This window comes from Pinus tabuliformis, chromosome 4_2, assembly GCF_031772625.1.
Source record: "Pinus tabuliformis cultivar Carrire ecotype Pingquan chromosome 4_2, CPIR1, whole genome shotgun sequence".
Taxonomy (NCBI): domain Eukaryota; kingdom Viridiplantae; phylum Streptophyta; class Pinopsida; order Pinales; family Pinaceae; genus Pinus; species Pinus tabuliformis.
The window spans coordinates 1,101,777,212-1,101,788,693 of record NC_142304.1 but is presented as its reverse complement, the minus strand read 5'-3'; the positions used below and the strand labels follow the sequence as shown (position 1 = coordinate 1,101,788,693).

Here is an 11,482-nt window from a genome sequence, read left to right as displayed (position 1 = left end):
GGGAGAGATGTGTGGCACCCAACAGGTAATGTAAGAACTTAGATGAAGCTCTGTGCATGAGTAAGCGCAACGGAAGGTAAGACTATGACAGTCGGTTGGACTGGTTGGGTCCATTGTGGTAAACAGACGGTGGCTATACGGACATGAGAAAGGTAACCAGAAAAGGTAAAATATATGGATATGAGGTGTCGATGCCTTGGCTATGTTGGGAACTGTTGTTCTCAATGTCGTGCATGTTGTGCATGAACAAAGAGAGTTCTCTTAACCTTGACCTTGATATCTAGTATTTATGTTGTGATCATGATTACTTTATGCTAATGATTATATGCATATATGTATGTATGTACGTTATTATCTGATAGGGTCATCATGGATCGTGATTGTTTTATGCTAATGTTTATGTATATGTATGTATGTGTCTAGCTATCTATGTCTTCGTCCAACAGGGTCATTAGGAATCGTTCTAGTGGAGGAACGTTTGCTTACACAAGCAAATGACATGAAGAGGTTCCTGGTCTTACGAGGAATCAATTGGGAAGAGTAGTCATGACAAATATATGAGGTCAGTATCATGTGGTTATGAATTGATATTATGTGATTATATTATGTCTATGTTATGGACAGGTTATACCAAGGGATACATCAGTGAAATGAAAGCAGTGTGGTATGAGGCATGCTAAGGACAGTGTGGTTTCAGATGTGTGGTATTACTATTGTGCATATGTTGTATATGTTGTACATGTCGCATATGTGATGATTGTGTGCATGCAGTATTGTGAATATGTAGTGTGTGTACATGTTGTTTATGCGATATTATGTACAAGGCATTAATACAAATAGTGTTGTATGAATGTTGCATATTCAGTGCTGGGTATATATGGTGCTATGCACATGTTGGATATACAGTACTGTATACATATTGTGTTGTGTGCATGATGGATATGCGGTGTTGTATGCATATGGTGCTTTGCACATGTTGGATATGCGGTGATGTGTACAAATGATGCTATGTACATGTTGGATATGCAGTGCTATGTACATGTGGTGTTGCGTGCATGTTGTACATGTGGTGCTATGTACATATGGTGTGGTGTGCATGATTGTACAAGTGGTGTTGTGTGCATGTGGTGTTGTGTACATGTTGTACAAGTGGCGCTGTGTGTAGGTGGTGTTGTGTACATGTCGTGCATGTGGCGTTGTGTACATGTGGTGTTGCGTACATGTCGTGCATGTGGTACTATGTACATGTGGTATTGTGTACACGTTGTATAAGTGGTGTAGTGTACATGTGGCGTTGTGTACACGTTGTGTAGGTGGCATCGTGTACATGTGATGTTGTGCACACGTTGTGCAGGTGGTGCTTTGGACATGTGGTATTGGTGTACATGTGGGATTGAGTGCATGTCATACATACTGTGTTGCGGGCATGCGGTGGTACTATGTATGTGCACTGTGTATTCATGGTATCGTGGAATATGCATTCATTGTGTTGCACTCTATATGCGTATTTATGTTGTATTGTACACCGGATGTAGGTGTATGTATTGTACGTCAGGTGTAGGTGCATGTATTGCATGGTGTTGTATGTAGTGTGTGAATGTATGTGTTTGATGCACATTACGTGTATGTGCACATTGTTTAAGAGAAGGAACTGGGTGTTTTTCTGATGTGGCAACCGATCCGAAGTGCGTACGGAACAAAGACAAAGATAGAAGCTAAGGAATAATGAAAGGATAAGTATCAGCATTTTATTTCAATTTTATTATGCATGTGATTTATGACTATGGTATATGATGATTATATGTGATCTATGATTCTGGTTTATGATGGTTATATGTGATTTATGATGTTGATCTATGATGGTTGTGTTTTGAGCTAACCAGATGTGATATGTTTACACATGATGTTTGATCGAATAGTTAGTTTGACTTGTTGTGAAAGGAAGCGAACAAGATTGCAAGTGTACTTTATTGATGAACAACCAATGAGGTATGATTTGAGGTTACTTTGATTTATTGAATCTAATGGAAATTATGTTCTTGGAACAGGAATGCATGAACACGCCCAGTTGAGTGGTTGAAATTGACTGCAACAATTAGCAGAATCAACAAAAGGAATTGGAAAATGAAGCAGTATGTTGGTAAAGAACTTCAGGAGCAGGGCCATTGTGGGACACTGGTACCCCATAGTGACCATTGATTTCCATGAGCATGCTATGATCGGTATGATGATTTTAAGGAAGGGATATGCTTGGTTTTTGTATCTTTCGATGCGACGAATCCTTGACAAGGTATGGACTGCCCGAGATGGGGGTGCCAGTGGAAATTAGAAGGTGAGTGACTGCACAGAAGGGGATGACCAGATTTCCTGAGGGACAGTGTAGCAGAGAAGGGAAGACCAGGGATGGATTTTTTTTGGTCATTAGCATGGCCATATGGAATCAGATGCACATTGGGAGTGCGCACTGGAACAATGAGTCAGTAAATGTTCACTCAGAGGATAGGTGGCGTGGGACTATAGTGTTGGACATTGGAAGCAAATTTGATTTTGCAGTGGATTTTGGACTTCCTGGAAAGTAGGTGAATGTTGGTATTACTTTAGGGTGGAGGTGTACACCTTTGGATTCCCCTGTTGCGGATGCAGGCATCATATCCTTTTATTTGTTGGTTGAGAAAATGTGCATATGTGTATATGTATGTATTATTGTAAATATCATATCGAGCTAGTTTATAAAGCTCCACATATAGTATGATTATTTGTTGGGTGAAGAAAATGTGTATATGTGGATATTATTGTAAATACCATAATGAGTTACGTTATAAAGCTCCAGTAAATGGTATGCTTATCATGTTTTAGCAGTGGTCATTGTAAATACTGTAGTGAGTTGTGTTATAAAGCTCCATGGGCAATATGTTTTGTTTTCAGCAGTCTTGCTGGCTATAGGTGTCACTGAACACCGAGGACGGTGCTCCCCTAAGGGGAGGGTTCTGTAACAACCATGATGAAAATTACATGTAAAAAATATATAAGGCCATGGTCGATGGGACATGTATTCCAAGTTGAATGGTGGGAGAAACATCCTAATGGATGTTAATTCAGTTTATTATGGCTAAGGGAATTGGCAAAGGCAATAGCGAAGGTTTTGGAAATGAAAAAGGCATTAATTGGCATTTTTATTTATGAAAATAATGGAAATTAGGAGAAAAGGAAGGTGAAAGGTCACAAGTTGATGTGAGGAGGAAAATGAATGAAAATAATGGAAACTGAAGAAAATAGAGGCCTCATTCATAAAAAGGTTTCTGAGGATCAGTTGGTAAGGTTTTGACAAGTTTTGGTGGAGCTCTCTTCTATTCTAATCTCTCTCATACTCTTGGACACTATTTTTCTTGGAGCACTCTTGGAGAGTGTGGCACAGTTGGAGTTTTGGAGAAAGAAAACAAAGGAAGAGTAGGAAAGCACAAGAGGGCATCAGGATCAGCAACTACATCAAATTTGCTTGCAAGTACTAAGTTACACGTATGATTCCTTCACTAGTTTTGGCATGCATGGCACATACATGTGGTTTCATGGTCATGATCTGTCATTGGCATGGAGGATTGCCTGGATTGACAGTGGATTGCCTAGCCTTTCCATTTCGTGGATAGTCACGGTGATTGTGGGTTTATTTTCATTGTTGTGTTCTGGTTGGTTCTCATGTTTCCTTTAGCTTGGGTTGAGTTATTAGTTCCTAGAGCCTTGGTTGGACAAACGCTATGGAGCCCTATAATGGCTTGGATCGAGTTACCAGTCCCATAGCCTTGGTTGGACAAATGCTCTGGAACCTTGTAACAACTTAGGTTGAGTTACTAGTCTTGTAGCCTTGGTTTGAAAAACGCTCCGGAGCCCTTGGTGGCTTGAGTTACTAGTCCGTAGCCCTGGTTGGACAAACGCTCTGGAGCCTGGCAAAAGTTGTGGGTTGAGTTACTAGTCCTGGAGCCTTGGTTGGAAAAATGCTCTAGAGCCTGGTAAAAGATGTAGGTTGAGTTACTAGTCCTGGAATCCGGTTGGAACAAACACTCTAGAGCCCTGGAAGGTTGGGATAGAAACCAATCTGATTTTGGTTTTGTGATGTTCGGTCGTGAGGTGGAATCATTGTTTGATGGGTTGAGGTGGATGGCATCGGAAGCCCTGGATGAGTTTTGATTGATTTGTTCTATGAGATCCCACATTAATTCTTGGAATATGGCATGCGGGTGAATGGTTGAACAAAGATTTGGCTCAACCATTCTATGATTGGGTGGAACGTGGAAGTCCCATCTCGGGTTTGGATTTTGCATCATTAATGAAAAGGTTATTTCTCCTTGTATTTCTATGAGTATTATGATGGATTATATGTGGTTTATATGGTTGTGATTTCATGGATAATTTTGTCCCTATTATGTTGGTTATTTACATGTTTTATGATAGCAGCCATGAGTGGCTTTCATCATGTTCTTACTTGTTATTGAATGAGCATTGTATCTATGACCTAATGGATGAAATGGCAGCTAATGTGATAAGGAGACAATGCTTCATAGCGAATCTCAGATAAGTATGAGACCCATATGCTCAGATATGTTATTTACACCTATAGGTTTCATATTTACTAAGTGTTTGACAAAATGCTTATCATGGCTAGTAGGGGTCCAGTCAAGGTCTTGAACAAGTATTTGCTTTAGTACTGTCATTTCCATGTTATTTTACTGATTTGAAGAGATAGTTCAATTCTAAATAGTGACATGGGCTCTGGGCTTGAAAAAGTGGCTCAAATCCCGAAGTCGTTGGCATAGCACTGATAAATTGGGTCTCTGGTCGTTGGCAGGCAAGCGCCATGGGGACGAATTTAGGTTTAATTCATCTAAATGCTAGGTTAACTCAGGGGTTGGGCACCTAGAGTGGTGGGTTAGCTCCTTGGGATCCTTAAACACCTGAGTGAGGTTTGTGTGTTGTGTTTTTGTCGATTCCATTTCCTTAAGGTTGCCTAGGAGGTATAATCATATCATAGTAGCCTCTCATTGCATATTTACCCCAACTGGTCGGTTGCTTGGCTAGATGTGGGAGGAGAGTGTTTTTTTCCTGTTCTACATTATGAGCCATTTGTGAAAGGACTCAACCATGGTTTAGCTATGGTGAGTGTGTAATCATTTAGACTTGCACCAGAACTTAGGCATCATCATTAAGGTTTTATGAGGCACACACTAGTGATATCCTTTATAATGACCCATCTTGAATTACATGCAAAACGGGATATTAGCATGCACATTATAGCTACATATGCATGCATCGCATATAGTGCACTAATATACATACTAGCTGATATTGAAATGGTCTAAGTATAGAGTAATAAATTGATTTGTGAAGTAAATACCTAACTCCTTTAGCGTATTATGAATATGTTGAGCAGGGTACTTAATACATGTACCATCATTATAATATATAGCTAATACATTATTTAATAATAAAGTAGATATACAAGATTGTGAACTAAATTAATTAAATTTATAAAAATAAGAATTAAATTAAAATATTTTAATATAAAATATAAAATTAAATTAAACTATAAAAATAAGAGTTAAATTAAAAAAACTTAATGAAAATATAAGCTAAACAAATAAGAATTAAATTAAAATCTTAATAAAAGTATAAGTTAATTTTACTAAAAAACTTTTAAAAGGTTGAAACTTATGAATAATTCGTGAATTAAAGTTTGAAACCCATGTATATTATTCAGTACCCATATAAAATTTTATTGTCTCTTTAGAATCTGGGAGAAAATAGATGACTATTCTAGGTTTCCATGTGTTGGAAGGAAAATGATATGGAAGGTTGAGACGGTGGTGTGGGGGGGTATAAGGAGAAGGAATAATGCACAGAAGTGAAGGTTTTTTTTTGGCGGAGGGGGTGGGGCGGGGGGGTAATGTAATACACAAACAGAGAGTGAAAATTGAACCTTGATTTTTCTTGGAGCTTTAGGCGCGAGGGCCAAAAGACATTTTAAAGTCTTAGGGATTTGGAAACTGGATAGGTTGATCCCAGATAGGCTAGGAGGAAAGGGTCAATTTGGTAACAGAAGTGGGAGCATCAACAGGCAGAAATACCTTCAAATGATAGTTCCAAGTAAGTACTCACCAATGAATTGATAAATTATGTTTTAAAATTTCACTATTTGGTTTCTGAGTATTAATTTTGTTAAAATATGTTGATTTTCGAATTTAGGGTTTCACATCCTTCCTGAGCTTACAACAGGGTTACCCTTCCTAGGTTCTCAATGACTGAAATATAGAGCGCAGTCCAGGGAATTTCCCATTCAAGCTCTAAGAGGCCTATGGCCCCCTGTAAATCTTAATGATTTGTGGGAAACAAGTAAACATCGTTCCAAAGATCTACAGGTCTATTTTGAGGAACAATTTAGTGAGCATAACAAGCTTATAAAAGAAACCAGAAGCATACAGTTCCCAAGAAGGCTACAAGGAGATAAAGTCTCCATGGATAAATAGTAAGTCTCCTTCCCAATTCGAATCACAAACACATCCCATATATTCATCTCAAGACTAACAATATTACAGGCCTACGGCCATCATATTTAGGTCGATTCGAACCTCAGACATAAACCACACAGTTGAACATCCAATGCTCATACCACATAGAATGGTGTTACTTAGTGCATACAACACTCACACATATGGTTATATATGTGTGTTTCCTGCATAAATAACATTAGTACAACACCACAACAACAAGGCACACACATTCATCGGAATTTCACCATTCCAATCACAGTGAACCATGAACCATTCATACAATAAATACATCACTAATTTAACAACTCAACATGAACTCAATAACAAGGGATGCATTTACAAATACTTATCTTGAATCAACACTTGATTTGGGCAACTGAGTTAGGTTCAACATCTCTCCATCCATTAACCATCGACAGTTGCAGCCAAGCCCTACTTGCAACGATCACCCCTGATCCGGATTCCAAAGCTTGAGGTGGAGTGCTTCTGAAGATATTAACCAACAAATATAGCTAAAATAGGATGCCACCGGGCCACACTGCCTTCATCCACTAGCTACACACTTGTCAATCACATTGTTCAGGCATATTTACATCCATACCAACACATCACATTACATAGAGACTTAGCTCACTTTTAGGAGAAGAAAGTCCACTATAAGGAAGGTTCTTTAGTGGTTAAGTTGTTAGTAGGTAAAGAAATCACTTCTCCAGGAAGTTCCTTAGTGATTCAAACATCAGAGCTTCAGCCCCAAGGTAACTCTTGGTGATTCATCAACCCTCACAAGAACTTGAGTGGTTCTTCCCAGTCTAACAGGTTCATCAATCCATAAACTTCCAGTGGTTTTTTCAACCTTATAGGCAAGCCACACTCTCTAAAATAATTCACCTAGCAAGCCTTACTCAGAAGTTTCCTCAGTTGGCACCCTTTTCCAGGATTCGATTCATTGTTATGGACCACTTGACCTCCTCCTTCGAGTCTATTTTCATACACAATATTTCTAAACACAATGTTATCTCTGTCTACCAATGCTTCCTCCCGTGCCTGAGAGAGCGCATACATGAATCAATGATGAATGTCTCCATTCTTCCTCTCCAAAAAAAATAACGACTAACTACCTTCACCTCCATGATTTGCACAACAGTCCATGACTTTACAATGCAACCCATGTTGCTCTTAAATTTGTGTCCTTTTATTTCCTCATTGTTTGAGCTGAAACACATTTGAACTAGTCCCTCCTCTATCAGTTAAATTCAATGCACAGCCATCACATTTAATTCTTTCAGCCAACTAGGATTGATATTTAAAAACAACCATTTCCTCATGCAACCTCCTATTTCAGGCAATCTCACTCCTCAAGCAATGGAATATGTGTCCCTCTCTCAATCATTTTAATTAATTACAATTTGTTTGTAAATGAGAAATATTGACCAAGGGATGTCACAACTTCCTCACACTCGAAATGGAAATACAAGGTTTTTTTAACTTTTAATTACTTTATCTCTTTAAAAAATTGATATAAAATTATGTTATTTCATATGAACATGTAAATCAAAATGAGAGATCCTCACACTCAAAATGGAAATACAAGGGTTTTTTTACTTTTAATTACTTTATCTCTCTATAAAATTGATATAAAATTATGTTATTTCATATGAACATGTAAATCAAAATGAGACATAATTTTGTCGCACAATGGATTGTAGAATGCCCCTCTTGACACAATTAATAAATTAGATTCCTTATATGTAGATAGTTGATGACTATGAAGCTACCAAACTGTCAATTGAAAAGTTAAGAGCAAAAGAAAGAGAAAAACAATATAATTATAAATTTTATTTATTTTTATTAAACATCTCATTTTTTTGGGAAAAAAATCAACTTGAAAGGGATTTGAATCTCAGCAATGAAAATAGAAATCATTCCATTAAAGCTCAAGATAATCTAAATTGACAAAAAAAAATCATATTTTTTAATAATACTAATATATCAAATATTTTATGTTAAAAAAAAATTAATAATATACAATGTTAAAAGAATAAAAAATGTTTTTTCTATCTGCATTAAAATAATGAAAAAAAAAATATAAAATATCCAATTAAACCCATAAAAACGATCATAAAAAATTAAGAATAAAAGTTATTTTTCTATTTACACCAAAAAAAAAAATTATAATATTAAAAATATATATATATATAACATCGAACTAAAACCATAAAAGCTATTAAAAAATTTACTTTACAGGCAACAGTGAACATCAAATTTCTATCATGAGCACCAGTCACAAACTGATTGCGCCATAATCTTAGCTTAACATAATCTTAAACATTATCAAATTAGTAAACAGATGATCCAAGTGCTCATTAAACTGTTTTACCAGCCATCTGTGTTTTTTCTACAAAGTATTACTGTTGTATTTATGTTCAAATATTTTGGAGAAATTTTCAGCTCAGTGGAAAATCACAGGTACACTAATAATCGCTCAATACAGAAATTAGTGATTCTAGTTTTAGGTTGGAAGCTCAAGGCTTTGCAGTAACTCTGTGTTTATGGGAATAATAGGTGTCCATGCTCTTACAGAGGCTTGAAGTTCCGCAAAATCTAGTTACTTACCACAAAGTATTAAGAAACTCCATTGGATTTGAAGTATGAAATATGAATCCCAGCCTTGGAATGGATATATTTTGCAACCAAATTGAACTATAAGCAAGTGAAAGAAAAACAAACAAATCATATGGATGGGATATTCACAGAGATTATTTGTTGCCAGTATTTTGTAAGGTATATTCTTCAGGCCCAACTGTCGTGGTATTAATTTCATTTACGGTACAGCTCAAGTCCTTGGCTGTGACATGCTGGTTATTGTTTTTTGACTGCAAAATCAAAACAAACACACTTAGGCAGAAAAAGTCCAGTTAGGAATATCTGGAAAATAATACTATCAGTATATATAGCTCCTAAAATGTATCAAAAATCGTGGCTGGTAAAAGGATAGTAAAGTATTAGAACTGTTACTTACCTTAGCATGAAGGGCATACACAATGTTGGATATAACAGCATTTGCACTGCAATTTACAATCTCCAATTGATTGGCATCCATGATAGAAAATAACTTGGGCAGAAAACCAATCTTCTTAGGGGCCCATATTGTGATGAAAGCCTGGCCACCCAAAAGTTTGGATCTAAGAATCTTTAAACCTCGATGTGATGATGTTACTGGAATTGAAGGAGTAATGTGAAGACCAAGAGAATTTTCAGACATTGTGAATGATAATGGCCTTCTGCTATGATATGCTTCCAATTCTGATTGTTGGGCAGAAAATCTTTCAAGATAGTTTGGAGGGCCTTGATATAATCAGTGGCCTTATCAACAATTCTTCCTTTGTCCACCTGAGAAACAAATACTTTAGCAATTCAGTGTCTAGAAAATTAGGGTGGATAAGAACAGCACAAAACACAACTCTGCAATCAGAATATCTAACATGTCTGTGATAGTTTAACAACGATTCTATAATGCGGAATAAACACTTAAAAGAATCAAAAAACTTGAATACCCAAGAAATCATACCTCTGGCCATTGATGTTTGAGGCAATCCACTTTCTTTATAAATGAGTTGTGCCAGAGTTAACCAAAAGCAGGGGAAAATCCACTTTCACGCCATCGACCATCACAGTAACAATTTCCTTGCTGCATTTAAGAATACCTTGGAACTAGCCGAATCTCACATACGAAGTTGTGCTCTTAAAAGTCCCATCCTGTTGTTGATTAATACTAATACGCAAGTACTGTGAATGCAAGTATATACAGCATGTATATATTCTAAAGCTATATCTACAGTGGCCCACTAAGCACAACAAAGCCAGCAGTAGAGAAAATCAACTCGAAGATTTCAAACATGCACGTCTGAAAATGCAACTTGACAGTCTAAACTGGAAAAATTAAAATATCATGAGAAATTTCTTTCCATTCCATTCATGGTTCAGACCCGAAGCTTTACAGGTGAAGAAGAAGACTTCATATCTCGAGAAATTGCTTCCTATCTCATTTATGGTCCCAACTTTTCCATGGCTGAAAGAAGAATGAAAATAAAAAACCAAAAACCCTCATCCATGTGGCACTTCCAAGCTCTTCTCACTCTAACTTGATGGTGTAAAACTGAATGGGATTGAGTTAGTGAGCTTGGGGACCAAACAGAAGTATTTATAGCCAAGCTTTCATCAAGCTTTTGTTGGCTATGTGTCAAGTGTTCCACAGATCATGGTAGAGAACTGTAGAGGGAGTAATGGACCACTCCAGGAGCTCCTAACAAAAAATTAATTAACTAAAGATAGTTTCCGTAATTGAAGGAAATAACTGCAGTTGGTTTCCGTAATTTAAGGAAATGACTACAGTTGATTTCCAGATTATCGGCGGTCATTGGGAGAGGGAGCTTAACATTCTCCCACTTGGTCCATACTTCCAATCTTAATGTCTCATCTTAAAACCCATTGATAATCTGTATTAAGTAATAGATACATGAATCATGGCGATAAGTCCTCTAATGACGAGTATTATCTTCCATGTATTACTATGTATTTATTTCTATTAAAATTTATGTGGCAACAATTTCTTAATGAATAAACCTTATGTTTATTCTTGGTCCTACACAGATGAATTCTCTCAAATCAAATTAAGGTGCACATAAATATGAGGAAAACATCACAATAATTAAGAATTTCATTAAAATAACATTGTCCATACAATGAGAAACTGCATAATGGAACCAAGTCCCATATTCATTACATGATCCTTGAATTTAAACGGTGGCATGCTCGTAGTCAAAGGATCAACGATCATCAACTCAGTGCTAATGTGCTCATGACCACTTTCTTTTCTTTAACACGTTCCCTTATAGCTAAATACTTAATTTCAATGTGTTTATTTCAAAGTCTCCCACTTTTGT

At 36.7% G+C, this 11,482-nt stretch overlaps 1 pseudogene; it reads right to left on the bottom strand.

Moving 5' to 3' along the window:
• Nucleotides 1-9,295: 9,295 nt before the first annotated feature.
• The window catches only part of LOC149173505 (uncharacterized), a 28,289-nt pseudogene continuing 26,102 nt past the window's right edge, over nucleotides 9,296-11,482 (bottom strand).